Source organism: Nestor notabilis, unplaced genomic scaffold (genome assembly GCF_000696875.1).
Source record: "Nestor notabilis isolate BGI_N333 unplaced genomic scaffold, ASM69687v1 scaffold19657, whole genome shotgun sequence".
Taxonomy (NCBI): domain Eukaryota; kingdom Metazoa; phylum Chordata; class Aves; order Psittaciformes; family Psittacidae; genus Nestor; species Nestor notabilis.
Window position 1 is genome coordinate 33622 of NW_009937139.1, and position 11447 is coordinate 45068.

The window sequence follows — 11447 nt, forward strand, 5'->3', positions numbered from 1 at the left end:
TCTTGTATACAGTGTTGTAGTTGCACCCTGGAGTAGCCTAATCCAAGCACAGAGGTTTGCCGTGGCGACAGAGTGGCTGCGAGAAAGCAGGTGCTTTCTTGGGTGGTTTGGTCAACTTCGGCTCTACAAGGGACACAATTGATAATTTTTGGGACCAAGATACAGCCTCTGGCTACAGCGGGGAGAAACGGTATGAACTGAGGGAAATGTGTAGGGAGTTTCAGAGCTGACATGAGTTTAAAGCTGTGGTTCATCTGATTACTGAAATGGAGTCTGTGCAGGTCAGGTTTTACACTGCAGTGATTTTGGTTTTCTTAGTGGCCTCTGCAAAACTATTTCATATGTAAATAGGTACATTATAATCATCTGGTGAAAGTGTAGTGGAAGCTATCTGGAAGGTTGTGTTTGATAAAGTCCACATTACTCTAGAAAGCAAAAGACCACAAACTTTGTTGAAACTCATTCCTATTCTTGCAGTAATGTACTTAGCTGGGGACATTGGCAGTGTTTCTTACTGTTCTCTCCCTATTTGTAGGGAGCAGAATGGGTCATTGGGCAGGCAGCTTGTATTCTTGAGTCTATCAAAAAGTTCCCATAGGCTGAAAGAAGCAGTGTAAGGCAGTCCTTGACAGGCGGTGACTGTGCAAACCACTCTTTATCACTTCTGTCACGCTGCTGAGAAGGTTCTTTTATCATGCATGGAATAACCTCTAACATTGCTTCAATGCTGAAGGGCAGAAGCATGCTTTCTTTGTCTCCTGTCTCTGATATTTCAGATTAGACTGTAAGGTGAGGACAAAGCATTTCCTATTCTTAACAGCAACGACAGAACAAGCAGAGAAGGAAAAGCTTCAATTTAGCTAAATTAAGATCACATGACATTTTGCTGTTGTGCTACCAGCCCTGCAGATGTTTCCTTTCTTTCCAGTTTAAGGATGTATGTGTTAAGAGGGGAGGCTTTTGCTAATGAGCCTATAAGAAAACAAGGAAGCTCTCAAATTCTTTCTGTTTTTCATGTTTTTTCTAACTGAATTTAATACTATGAACTCCATGTTTATTATTGTAAATACTAAATGCAAGATAAAAACACAGTGTGAAAATAGTTTGCATCTCTGTACTATGAAGTCTATGCTTTTTACTCTGTTTCTTGGTGCCGTTTCTTGTAATAGGCAGTTACTCTATGGAAGTATATAATGCATGATCTAAACTGAAGTGCACTTAATTAGCTTTGAAAAGGATCTTGGTAAAGTAATACAGTTTTTGGATGTGGACAAGCTACTACAAATATGTGCGTATATATATGCGCACACGTAAAAATACAGTATAATTTTTGTGTACATATGTGTATAAAATAGATGTTTATCTGGTAGATTAGGATCATTTTAATGAGTTGAATATGCTAAACTTGCTAGTATCTAGTGTTTAAAGGGAGATCTGATAAGTTAGTTTATGTATACATCTGCATAATTTGGGGATTAGGTGTTAAGTCTGGAAAAGTCCCATTTGTGCTGTGGTGGTGCACGAGTCATGCCAGACCTAATCTTGTTCTTTGTGAAGGTAAAAGTGTTCTGCAGAATGTCCAGGTATCAAACTACAGTATGAGAAAACCAGAGCTTCCTCTGTGTAAAAAAGCTATTTCAAGTTTAGCCAGACTTAGCAGGTTGGGATTCTCCCTGCTTCAAAGGAGGAAAGCTCCTTCTGGATCCCCTCTGGCCTGGGAAGTTGTATGCATTGCTTCATTCAAGCAAGTATGTCCATCAAGGCTCAGTTTACAGAGTTAATTGGAGTCACTGTGTTTAATCCAGAGCTAGGTAAACTGAACAATAATAGACACATGGAAGTGACATTTTTGAGATCACCCGTTTTCAGACTGTCATATGTCACTAAATCCTTGAGTCGTTTGCCAGTGTAAAGCCTAGTTACTTGTGTTGTGGTGGTGGGGCTTGATTTCACATCAAGAAGATTGTTTTTTTCGGGTATAGGCTTCCTCTAACCCTTGGCTTTCTGTATTTGGGTTCAGGGAAAGTGCAGTGTAAATGTGTGAGTGTTTTAAGGTGAGGAAGGAGAGTAAAGGTTGCTGTAGATAGCCTTCAGCTTTGCTTTTCAGGACTTGTGGAGTAGTGATGAGACTGACATGAGCACCAAATGGTGTGCTTTGCAGAGCTGTCTGTCATGAACAGCAGAACACAGTAAGGAAAGTTTAAGCTGTGTAATAAGCTGCACATGTGGAGGTTTTTATTGTTTGTATTCTCTGTGTGCCGTGCCTTGACCTTATTGAGAACTGAAATCCTTTATCTTGAAAATACTGTTTCTCCTTTGGATGATTGTGTTTACTACAGCAGTAGTTATGAAAGTACATGGAAACATGTGTCCCTCTGTCCTCCTTCCACCCCCAAGCCAGCTTTGTGGCCTGCATGGTGCATGGTAGTAATGCATGTCTCCCTCCCTGTGCTTCCTAGCCATCTGCTGTGCTGGCACAGACACTTTGTTTTTGAAAGGTTGCAGACTTCCCACTTCATACATTTGGAGTAGTCATGTATTGCTTTCTTGAGCCTTTCTCCTTACCTGGGCTTGGTTTGAGGACACGATTTATGTATTTTACTGAATTAGGTTATTGGGTTCTTAGATGCTTTTCAATGTCTGTGTTGGTGTCCTCACCAATCTCTGCTACAGGCAGGCAAGCAATGGCCTTTGTTATTGAATTAAAAGAATATTCCAGGCTTGTATTCCATCTGAGTAGGATTTTAGGATACCACTCCTAAAAGAAAGTGGTAGGTTTGCTGCCAGAACCACCACCTAGCAAATCCCTGCATTAATTTTGGTTAGTCTCCCAGAAAGGACCTGTTGCTGTGCCCACTGGGCTTAGTTTAGTGCCATAATGGTGCATTAAAATGATAAAAAGGAGGCTTCTGTGTGGATGACACCTAGACCTGTGGTCACTCTCTCGAGTGATGTTCACATCTTTATTACTTTGCCCTTGCTCTGAAATGTCTCATTATGGCTATTAGCAAGACTCATTGGGGCTGAGTGAGGGTGAGCTGCTCACAGAGATGCTCTCCACTACTGCTGGCTGCTCAGGGCCCATCTGGCCAACCAAGGTGAGCAGCACACACGAGAAATAGCATTGCCTATCGTTGGTCTTAGTTTATGGCAATCACTAATAACTTATTTCTATTTTCTGATTGTTTGATATTGAAACTATTAATTGCATTAACTTTCTCTCTATCTGGAGTCATAAAAGATTTGGTTCCTGTTCTGCATCCCCCTCAGCTGCAACTCAGGAAGTGTTAGTCTTCGGGACTCTTGGCAAATGTATGCATAACAGCCACTCTGTAAAAGGTGAATGGTGTCCTCTGGTGACTGTTGGAGCTGATGCTTTCCCTGAGTTTCAGAATTGGAGAAGTCTTCCTCTGGAGACTGATTTTTCTCTCTTCTCTCTGCCCCCTGCCTTCATAAAGAGCTGCTACATTAAAGAAGAGGTGTGCCCTCCTGTTTTCTGCTGTTAGCAGTGGCACCAGGGAGAGGGGCCTGACTAGACCAGTTTTATCTGTCTCTCTGAATGCTATCTACTAATGGTTGTATGGGCGAGGACTCAGGCTGCCTTTAGCTCTACATCTCAGCTTTCTCTTGAGGTGAGAGTGGTTCTGTAGCTGTTTGATCTTTTGAGCTTTGAGGGCTTGTTTGCATCTCCATTTCCAGTTTCAAGTACTTTGTGGTGAGGCAGCCTGCTCTTGATAACTACTGAAAACAGGCTCAGCAGTTCCTAGCATTGGGCAACCAAGTTGTTCTTGCAGCTTTCTTAAATATACAGCACTGAAGCAAGGCAAGATGGAGACAGATACCTTCTGTCTCATGCTTCAAGGGTCTTGCTACTTAGTCAGTAGGTCCACCACCGTCTGTTGGGTGGGATCCATTTCCCTGTGGCCTGTTCTGCAAAAGGATGGAGCAACACTTAGGGATATTCTGGGATAGGAAAGTTTCCTCTTCTGTGCTTCAGTATGTCTCTGTGCTTCAAACTGTGTGATTCTTCTGTTCAGAATATGCTCTTAGAGTGTCATTCTATAGATACAAGCAGTTTCATCCTGAACAACTTTCACTACAATCTGCTGATGTGTTGTGGTCATGTCTAGTTTTAGTGAAGTGCTATTAATAAAAAGTATCCATCAGCACATAATAAATGTCATCAATTACATAAGTATACTGTATATTCTGTTGTATATATTGTGTAAGTTGTATATTGAGAGCTGAACTCATTGGATAGAGGGAAGCTTTTTAACATTACAGTGATTTATTTCTACTCAGCAAAGTTCAGTTTGACGTTCAAACAGGAGGTGATTACACTTAGCCATGCTCAACGCGTGTTCTTATTTCTAAAAGGTAGACAAGAAAAAAGGCGTACTTTCTGATTAAATTAGAACTGTCAGACATGCTTAATGGCAGTGTTTGAACATAGTGAGAACTTAGTTTTAGGAGGGAGTATGTACACAAGAGTTGGAGGTTACACAGGCAGACTCTCAAAGGAGAGTTGTTTTTTGAAAAAGTATGTAAGGTTTTACATGCAGACTTCTTTACAGCCTCAAGGGTCTATAACATCTTGTTATGTGGAGGGAGAAAGAGCACGGGAGAAGCAAGTTCTATGGAGCCGATAGAGCATGTAGGTAGATGCAGCTAATTCGTGTTTACTATGTATCTGCCTACGCCTAAATCTAGATATAAATTAAACAGTAATTAGTAATTATATTTTCTTACCCTTGTTGCTTGTTTAGTGTGAAGGAGGCCTTTGGAGTAGCACATAAAAATGAATGCTCCAGTTTGGCGCTCAAAATACTGAAGTGTGTGGGCTCATTTGTTAATAAGCTATACAGGCTAATTTTGATGTTAGTTAAGAGGCAGGTTCTTTGGTATTATGCATGCATTGCTGCAGGTACCTTTGGAATTTAGCTGAAGTTTCTTACTAAGCCTAGTGCAAACAGCAGTTAAATATTTAATTGAAGTCTTTCTCTTTTTTTCCTTTTTCTTTTGCTTTTTTTTGGCCTCTCTTCCTTTTTACAAATTCTAGATGCCTTTTTATGGTGTCTGCTGGCATCTGAGATTATACATCTAGGACTTTTAAAGGTTTTCTTTTATCCCACCAATTTGCAGAGTGATTTTTGAGTATCAGCATGGGTTTAGAGATATCAATGACTGTAGCTTGTGGCAGCCTGGCAAGGACAGAAGGTGAGGGAAGGACACTGTCAGTACATGTACTGCCAGGTTATACTTCCTGCCTGAATTTCTGTCCTCAACAACATCCTTCCTACTTGTTTAGGGGAAGACTATGGGATTTTGTTAAGCATAAAAGTCAGTCAGAAGTTTGAACAAGGAGATACTTGACATGGAGGCCTAATGCTGCTAATACTAGGTTTTGGAGGTTCTGCATTCCATTTTAATTTCCTTTTTCTTTCTTTCTTTCTTTTTTTTTTTTTTTTTTTTTTTTTTTTTTAATTTCTTCATAACATATTGTCTGAGGCTGAAAGTGATAGAACTCATTTGTTTTGAGGGGAAGACTGTCCCGAATACCTGGAGGATAGATTTACTTAAGGTATTACCTTTGTGTCAGTAATTACTTTTCTTCAACTGGGAATGACCTACCTCTGTATAAGATGTTTGTAGTTTGTACATTCCAGTTTGATTTAAAGTTGTGAGAAATGTTGTATCTCACCATGGCTTGAGAGTGTTTCAGTATGTGATCATAGTGTTTGTCTTTATAAATGTGACCCATCTTCCTTGAGGTCCTTGATTTACAAGCTTGAGAACTGAAAGGAAAAGACTCATTTTGCACCTTGTGTGAATATTCCTGATTTTGAGGTGCTGCTGAGATAAAGCATTGGCTGGCTTTCTCTGTGTGCTGGATGTACCTCCGTGTACTGCAAATAAGGATAGGGAGATAAAAGAGAAGTTGTATAACCTCTTCTTTGGCCATCTTAAATGTCTGTGTGTTTCGGATGTTTCTGGAAGGAAGTGTTAAAAGCTTTAGGAACACAGGGAGCTGTGTGTTTTGGAGGGTTTGTGGTGGGTTTCAGTCATCTTGGAGAACCAGGGAAGCATGTGTTCTCCAGTGGATTAAACTTTTACTCTGAGTTTGTTTGTATGCAGGAGTTCAGGTCTGTAGCCACAGGAGAAAATGATAAGCATCAAGGGGACATGCTGTCCTCTGGGTATGATGATGTATTTATTTCCTTCTTCATCTTATGTACTGAAAGGATACTAAAAGTGGTCAGTGGCTTATTAGTAACTTTATTTTAAAATCATCAGTGGAAGAACCTGGTCATTAAAGAAACAAAGGCTGTTGTTCTGTGGGTAACGTTTTCTTGCCATATAAGTAGGATTTTTTTTTTTTCCCATTCTGTAACCTTAGCCAGAAAAGACTTTTTTTCCTTCTCTGTCACCTTTTTAAAGAACCTTATACTTTGCCCCATTTAAATAAGATCAGACGGTGTTAGAAAAACCTTTTCTGTTCAGCATTTATCTGTCTAGCCAAACTGCTGTTTCAGGTATCACATTTCTTGGTAGATAGCTACAAGATGAACGCTTCTAAATGCAGCTGAAGCAGGCCCTGCTAAGCACAGGTGGTCTCCAAACTCTCGTTTTAATAGGTGTGTCCCCTGGCTGGTCTGGTGGGGTTTTCTTTTTATTTTTAGTAGAGGTTTAGCCTCCAGAAAATACAGTGTTTGGCAAACCCTTGTATTTACAATGAGATTTACATTTACATAATTTATTTGATAAGTGCTCTATGTGGTAACTCCCCCCCCCAACTGTTTAAAAATTAGTGTAGAGTAAATCTGGATGTCAGTCCTAAGAGTCCTTAGAAATACTTTTGAACCTGTGCACTGAACACCAAGATAAAGATTAAAATATATTATTCACACCAACTTTAAAATGGCTTGAATGTTTTATCAAGAATCAATAGTGAAATGTATCAATGATATCTTGCACTCAGTGTTACTCATCTACGAAGGCAGAATTCAGAACTCTGAGCATATGTGTTTAACTGTTTAGTCAAGAAGACAGTTCTTTATTGGTCGGTTGTATTGCAATTACCTATGACTGTATCTTACAGATTTTTAGCATGCTTAATATAGGTCTGTCTGTAAAATGATGAGAAGATTAAAAATAAGATGTGATTTGGAGAGCATGCAAATTGGACATGCTCACCTTTTTCTTTCATTTTTTTTTCTAGACTGATTTACTGGGAAATTATTGATTGGAGATTTGCTTTTAATTGAAAATAGTATCATTTACAAACATCAATTCTATTTACTCATTTTATGTAATTTCGTTAGTGTGTTAAGCTCCCAGTGATTTATGTGGTTCTTTAAGGTGCCATCTGATATTTTTCATGGATGTTTTCATTGCTCAGAAAAAAAGGGTTAAATACAATATTAGAAACAAAGTATGCATTTTACAGTGCAGTTAAGCATCTGTTGTGTGTCCTTGAAATTGCATATAACAGGAAATGATGCTTTGAGATACTTTGTACAGAAACCTTGTATGAAGAACTCCTGAGGGAAATGGTGCTTGAATCATTTTTAGTACCCTGGGATTCTTCAGTCCTTGAACTTGATTGTATGCATTCTGACTTCAATTTTGAGCATTGAATCTGTAGTGAAACAAACATGCAGATCTTCAGTAAGGAAATGGGAAAATAATCTTTGGTTTGCTCAATTTCATATAAAATGGGAATAAAATAAAGCATTCATTTTTTATTCTCTTGAAATGCAAATGAGTCTACCCAAAAGACAAATCACCTTAAGGATATGAGATACTTATGCATTTGGAACTTGATTACTATCATTTTTGGCTCTAAAAGAAAACCATGTAGGAACTCTGCCTTCAGTAACACATTCTTGTCTATGCTAAACATCATCTGTTTCTTGGTTGCTGTCTTGCATCCTTGTTTTGTATTCTGTTTTTGAAAACTTTCCTTGTTCCTTTCTAAAGCTTCTCTGGCAAGGGGTATTCTGGTGGGTGTGCTGTGGTTGGACATGTCACAGGGTTACTCAACAGATGTTGACTCTTTACTTCATAATTCAGATTCTTTCTTGTCCATAGTGGTGGCTGAGAGTTCCTGTTACTGAACATGTCTTACATCTATTATTAATATTGGCTTCTTTTGTTGCCCTGTTGGCAGACCTTGTAGGGGGTCTGAGGTTGGCATGAAGATAACCTTTCCCTTCTGACATGCTTTTTCGGAAATAATGATTTGACTGGGGAGTACTGTTGTTCGTGGATATCTGTTAGTTCAGCAACTTCTATGAATGTTAAAGGTTTACATGAAATGACAAGGAAATGTGAGGTTATCTTTTTCTCACTACAGTCAAATTTCACTTCTTCCATTTCTCACACTTCGTGAAGTTCTCCTGACTGTATTTTGAACTCGGGTTACAGTACTTCTGTATGTGAACTTCAGTGAACAGTTGTTATACATATTAAAATTACCTTTTAGCCTAATTAGGGAGAGTTTTGTCAGGAAAAAAAGATGCAGGTATATTCTAGACTTAGATTTTTCAGTGCTATGTGTATTGCTGTTTACATATTTATAACAGTAGGTATTTGTTTATTAACATTTTTTGCTGTTGTGTGATACCTGTTGGTGCTCATGACTGTTCAAAACTCTTGCATGAAGCATTGCCTATAAATATTTGAGAGGATAAACAAAAGGTTGCAAGGGAATGTTAAATAGATGGGCTGCTGCCTGTCACTTAATGGAGGAAATCATTGTCATATTTTAGAGGTCAATGGTTTTTTTTTTATTCAGAGCTATGTCTTTTGCCAGTTTACTAGGATCAAAATGTTCCTACTGGCTCCAGTTTCCGCTCATGTCATGAGATTGAAAGAATGAGAAGGGCCATGTATTTGCACAGAACTGAAAAATGCTGTTATGTTTGGAAGCTGAGCAGATTGTTGGGGAGCACCTCAATAACAAATCCCATCCATAGGCTAAAGGATTATGTGGCTTTCACCTTAATCTTTGCATTGATTGAACTTTAAATTAGAGCACTTATCCTGGCAATTCCACAGTTCTCCCTCATTTTTTGTTTGTTAGTCATCTAATTGCATAGTCTTTTCAGTATCTCACTAACACTCTAAAACATAAGTGAAGATGATAGATGAGGGTAGACTAGGCTGAAATTGAGTCCTGGCACTGCTCTTTCCAAAATCTGCTGATAATCCTTTCAGACTGTTCAGAGGAGCAGAATCCTGTCAGGCTGCTCTGGATTCTCTGCATTTTCTAGTTCCAGAAGTGGCTCCATTTCTTGGCTTGGCTGTAGCTCCAAGACCGTTCTCTATTTGTTTTTCCTTGCTGAAGAACAGGGTTCTTCGAGGTAGAGAGCCTGGTCTTCGAAGCAGTGGCTAGTACTTCCTTGTCTTCCTTGTTGGACATACCAAGATACAGGTTTTCGAGGACAGACTGTAGCATCTGTGTAGAAATGTGTCACGTTTTACATACCTGAATGCAGAGTATTATTCTGATGGGTCAACTATCTCACCAAGCAACTTCAACATATTCGTTATCGTAATATGTGTTGCTGTCCATTGTGGTTAGAGTAGAAATGCTTTGTCTTCTCTGTAGATGTTGATTGGAGTTGGCTGGACCCAATGCCAATAAGCACTGCAGTTTGAGATCCCAGATGTAAGACTGAAGCAAAAGGGATTATTTTGGAGCAGCCAAGGGAGAAAACCAAGCAGTAAATTCTGTCATGTATCAGCTAGTTCCTAAGCCACAGCAGCAGAGCTATAGGAGGACAAGAAGACTATTATTTCAGTTTGAATACCCTTTGAATAGGCTATAGGCTCTGGTATCTAAATTTGTTTCATGCATCGCTGAACTAGAATATTTAGAGGAGCGTCATAGGGTTTTGCATGCTTTCTTTGTATGTCTTCTGCCTTTGATTTGAAATGTTATGTGTGGTGTGGCACTCGCTTTGAAAATCTAAAAGGAAGATTTTATATAAGGTTGAGAAGATTTTTTTAATAATAATATGTTTCTTGAGTCATAAGTATATAAAATTACCCTTAAGAAAATAAAACGCCACAAGATATCTTATTTATGGATAAGACAAGGGATTGTAGTAGGACTGTAAAAAACACACAAGTAAAAAAGTCTAGTTTAGAATTTGCATACTGAAATGTTCAGAGAAAGTAGCTAAAGGTGGAGGAAACAAAGGTGAAGTCAGAGAAAAAATATGTCTTGCTGAGGAAACCTAACCAGTTTAATATGTTCTTCAGTTCTGTTTTACTTGTTTTAAGTGAGCAGATATCAGTAGAGAAAACCATGCTTGCACTGTAACTGAGGAAAAGAGGAGCTGTTTTGTACAGGTGTGTGTGAGCTATGTGCACTCAAAAATGGAGTCCCAGAAGACATGAGTTTGTATCTAAAGTAGAAAGCAAATAAAACATGCAAGCTGTACACATTTCTTGCAGTTCATTTGAGCCTTTCACTGTTGTACGTTGACTTTCTTAATATCTAACTTCATTTAAAATCTAAGATTAATTCTGTACGTGATATGACCAGACATGTAATGCTGTAAGGGAAGCTGCTTTACATTATACATGTATTTTGAAAATATTAGTGATCATCAAGTTATTTTGGTTATGGGAAAAATTACATTTTTCAAGTGCACATGAATGTTTTGGGGTGGGGAGTTGGTTTGTTTTAAATTGCCCAGATTATGATTCTTTGTGTGTCTCTCATTTTAGGCATCGAAAAACAAAGATGGAAAAGAGCAGAGTGAAGCTATATCACCATCGGAGGAAGAAGAAACTTTCTCATGGCCTGGTCCCAAAACTGTTGTGCTTAGGAGGACATCTCAGGGTTTTGGCTTCACCTTAAGACATTTCATTGTTTACCCTCCAGAATCTGCAGTTCAGTTTTCTTTTAAAGTAAGTGAAATTAATAATGAAGCACTTCTATATAGCTTTAATACACTTCTTAGGATAAAAGATCCAGCATGCTTGAAAGTAAATGTATGTATAGGTGTGTCTTACACAGGTGAAAAATCCCACGTGTGTAAGGTGGCTGGGCCATTTACTGCGTCGTGTGATAGATGTGCACTGACCTGGTGCAGGAAAATGCAGTTGACTGAGTATGAGTTCACCTGAGTTAAAATATTTGTTACCTTGGGTAAGACCAGTGATTATTGCAGAATATGGAACTATTTCTCTGTCCAATTTTTTTTTTAAACCCAAAGCCAGTGTCATTATTCCATTCAATAGTGATAGAATTTTGAATATTGAGAAAGGGTTTTTCTAGTGAGTTCAAATAACATTTGCTCAGTTCAAAGTCATCAAGTATGCAAGTTCTCATTATCCATGCTACCTCTCAGTTTTGCTTTTGCTTTTCCATTTAGGTGGAAGAATAGATTCTTACCAAGATGGGGAATGGGTATCGAAGCTTCACACTCTTT

General features: G+C 38.6%; 1 protein-coding gene across 1 annotated transcript in view; it reads left to right on the plus strand.

Annotated features, from left to right (window-relative positions):
• The first annotated feature begins 10749 nt into the window (after nt 1-10749).
• Nucleotides 10750-11447, plus strand: part of ARHGAP21 (Rho GTPase activating protein 21) — a 63147-nt gene continuing 62449 nt past the window's right edge. The window contains 1 exon segment of the mRNA XM_010018685.1: nt 10750-10923. The gene's annotated coding sequence lies outside the window, so the exon portion shown is untranslated.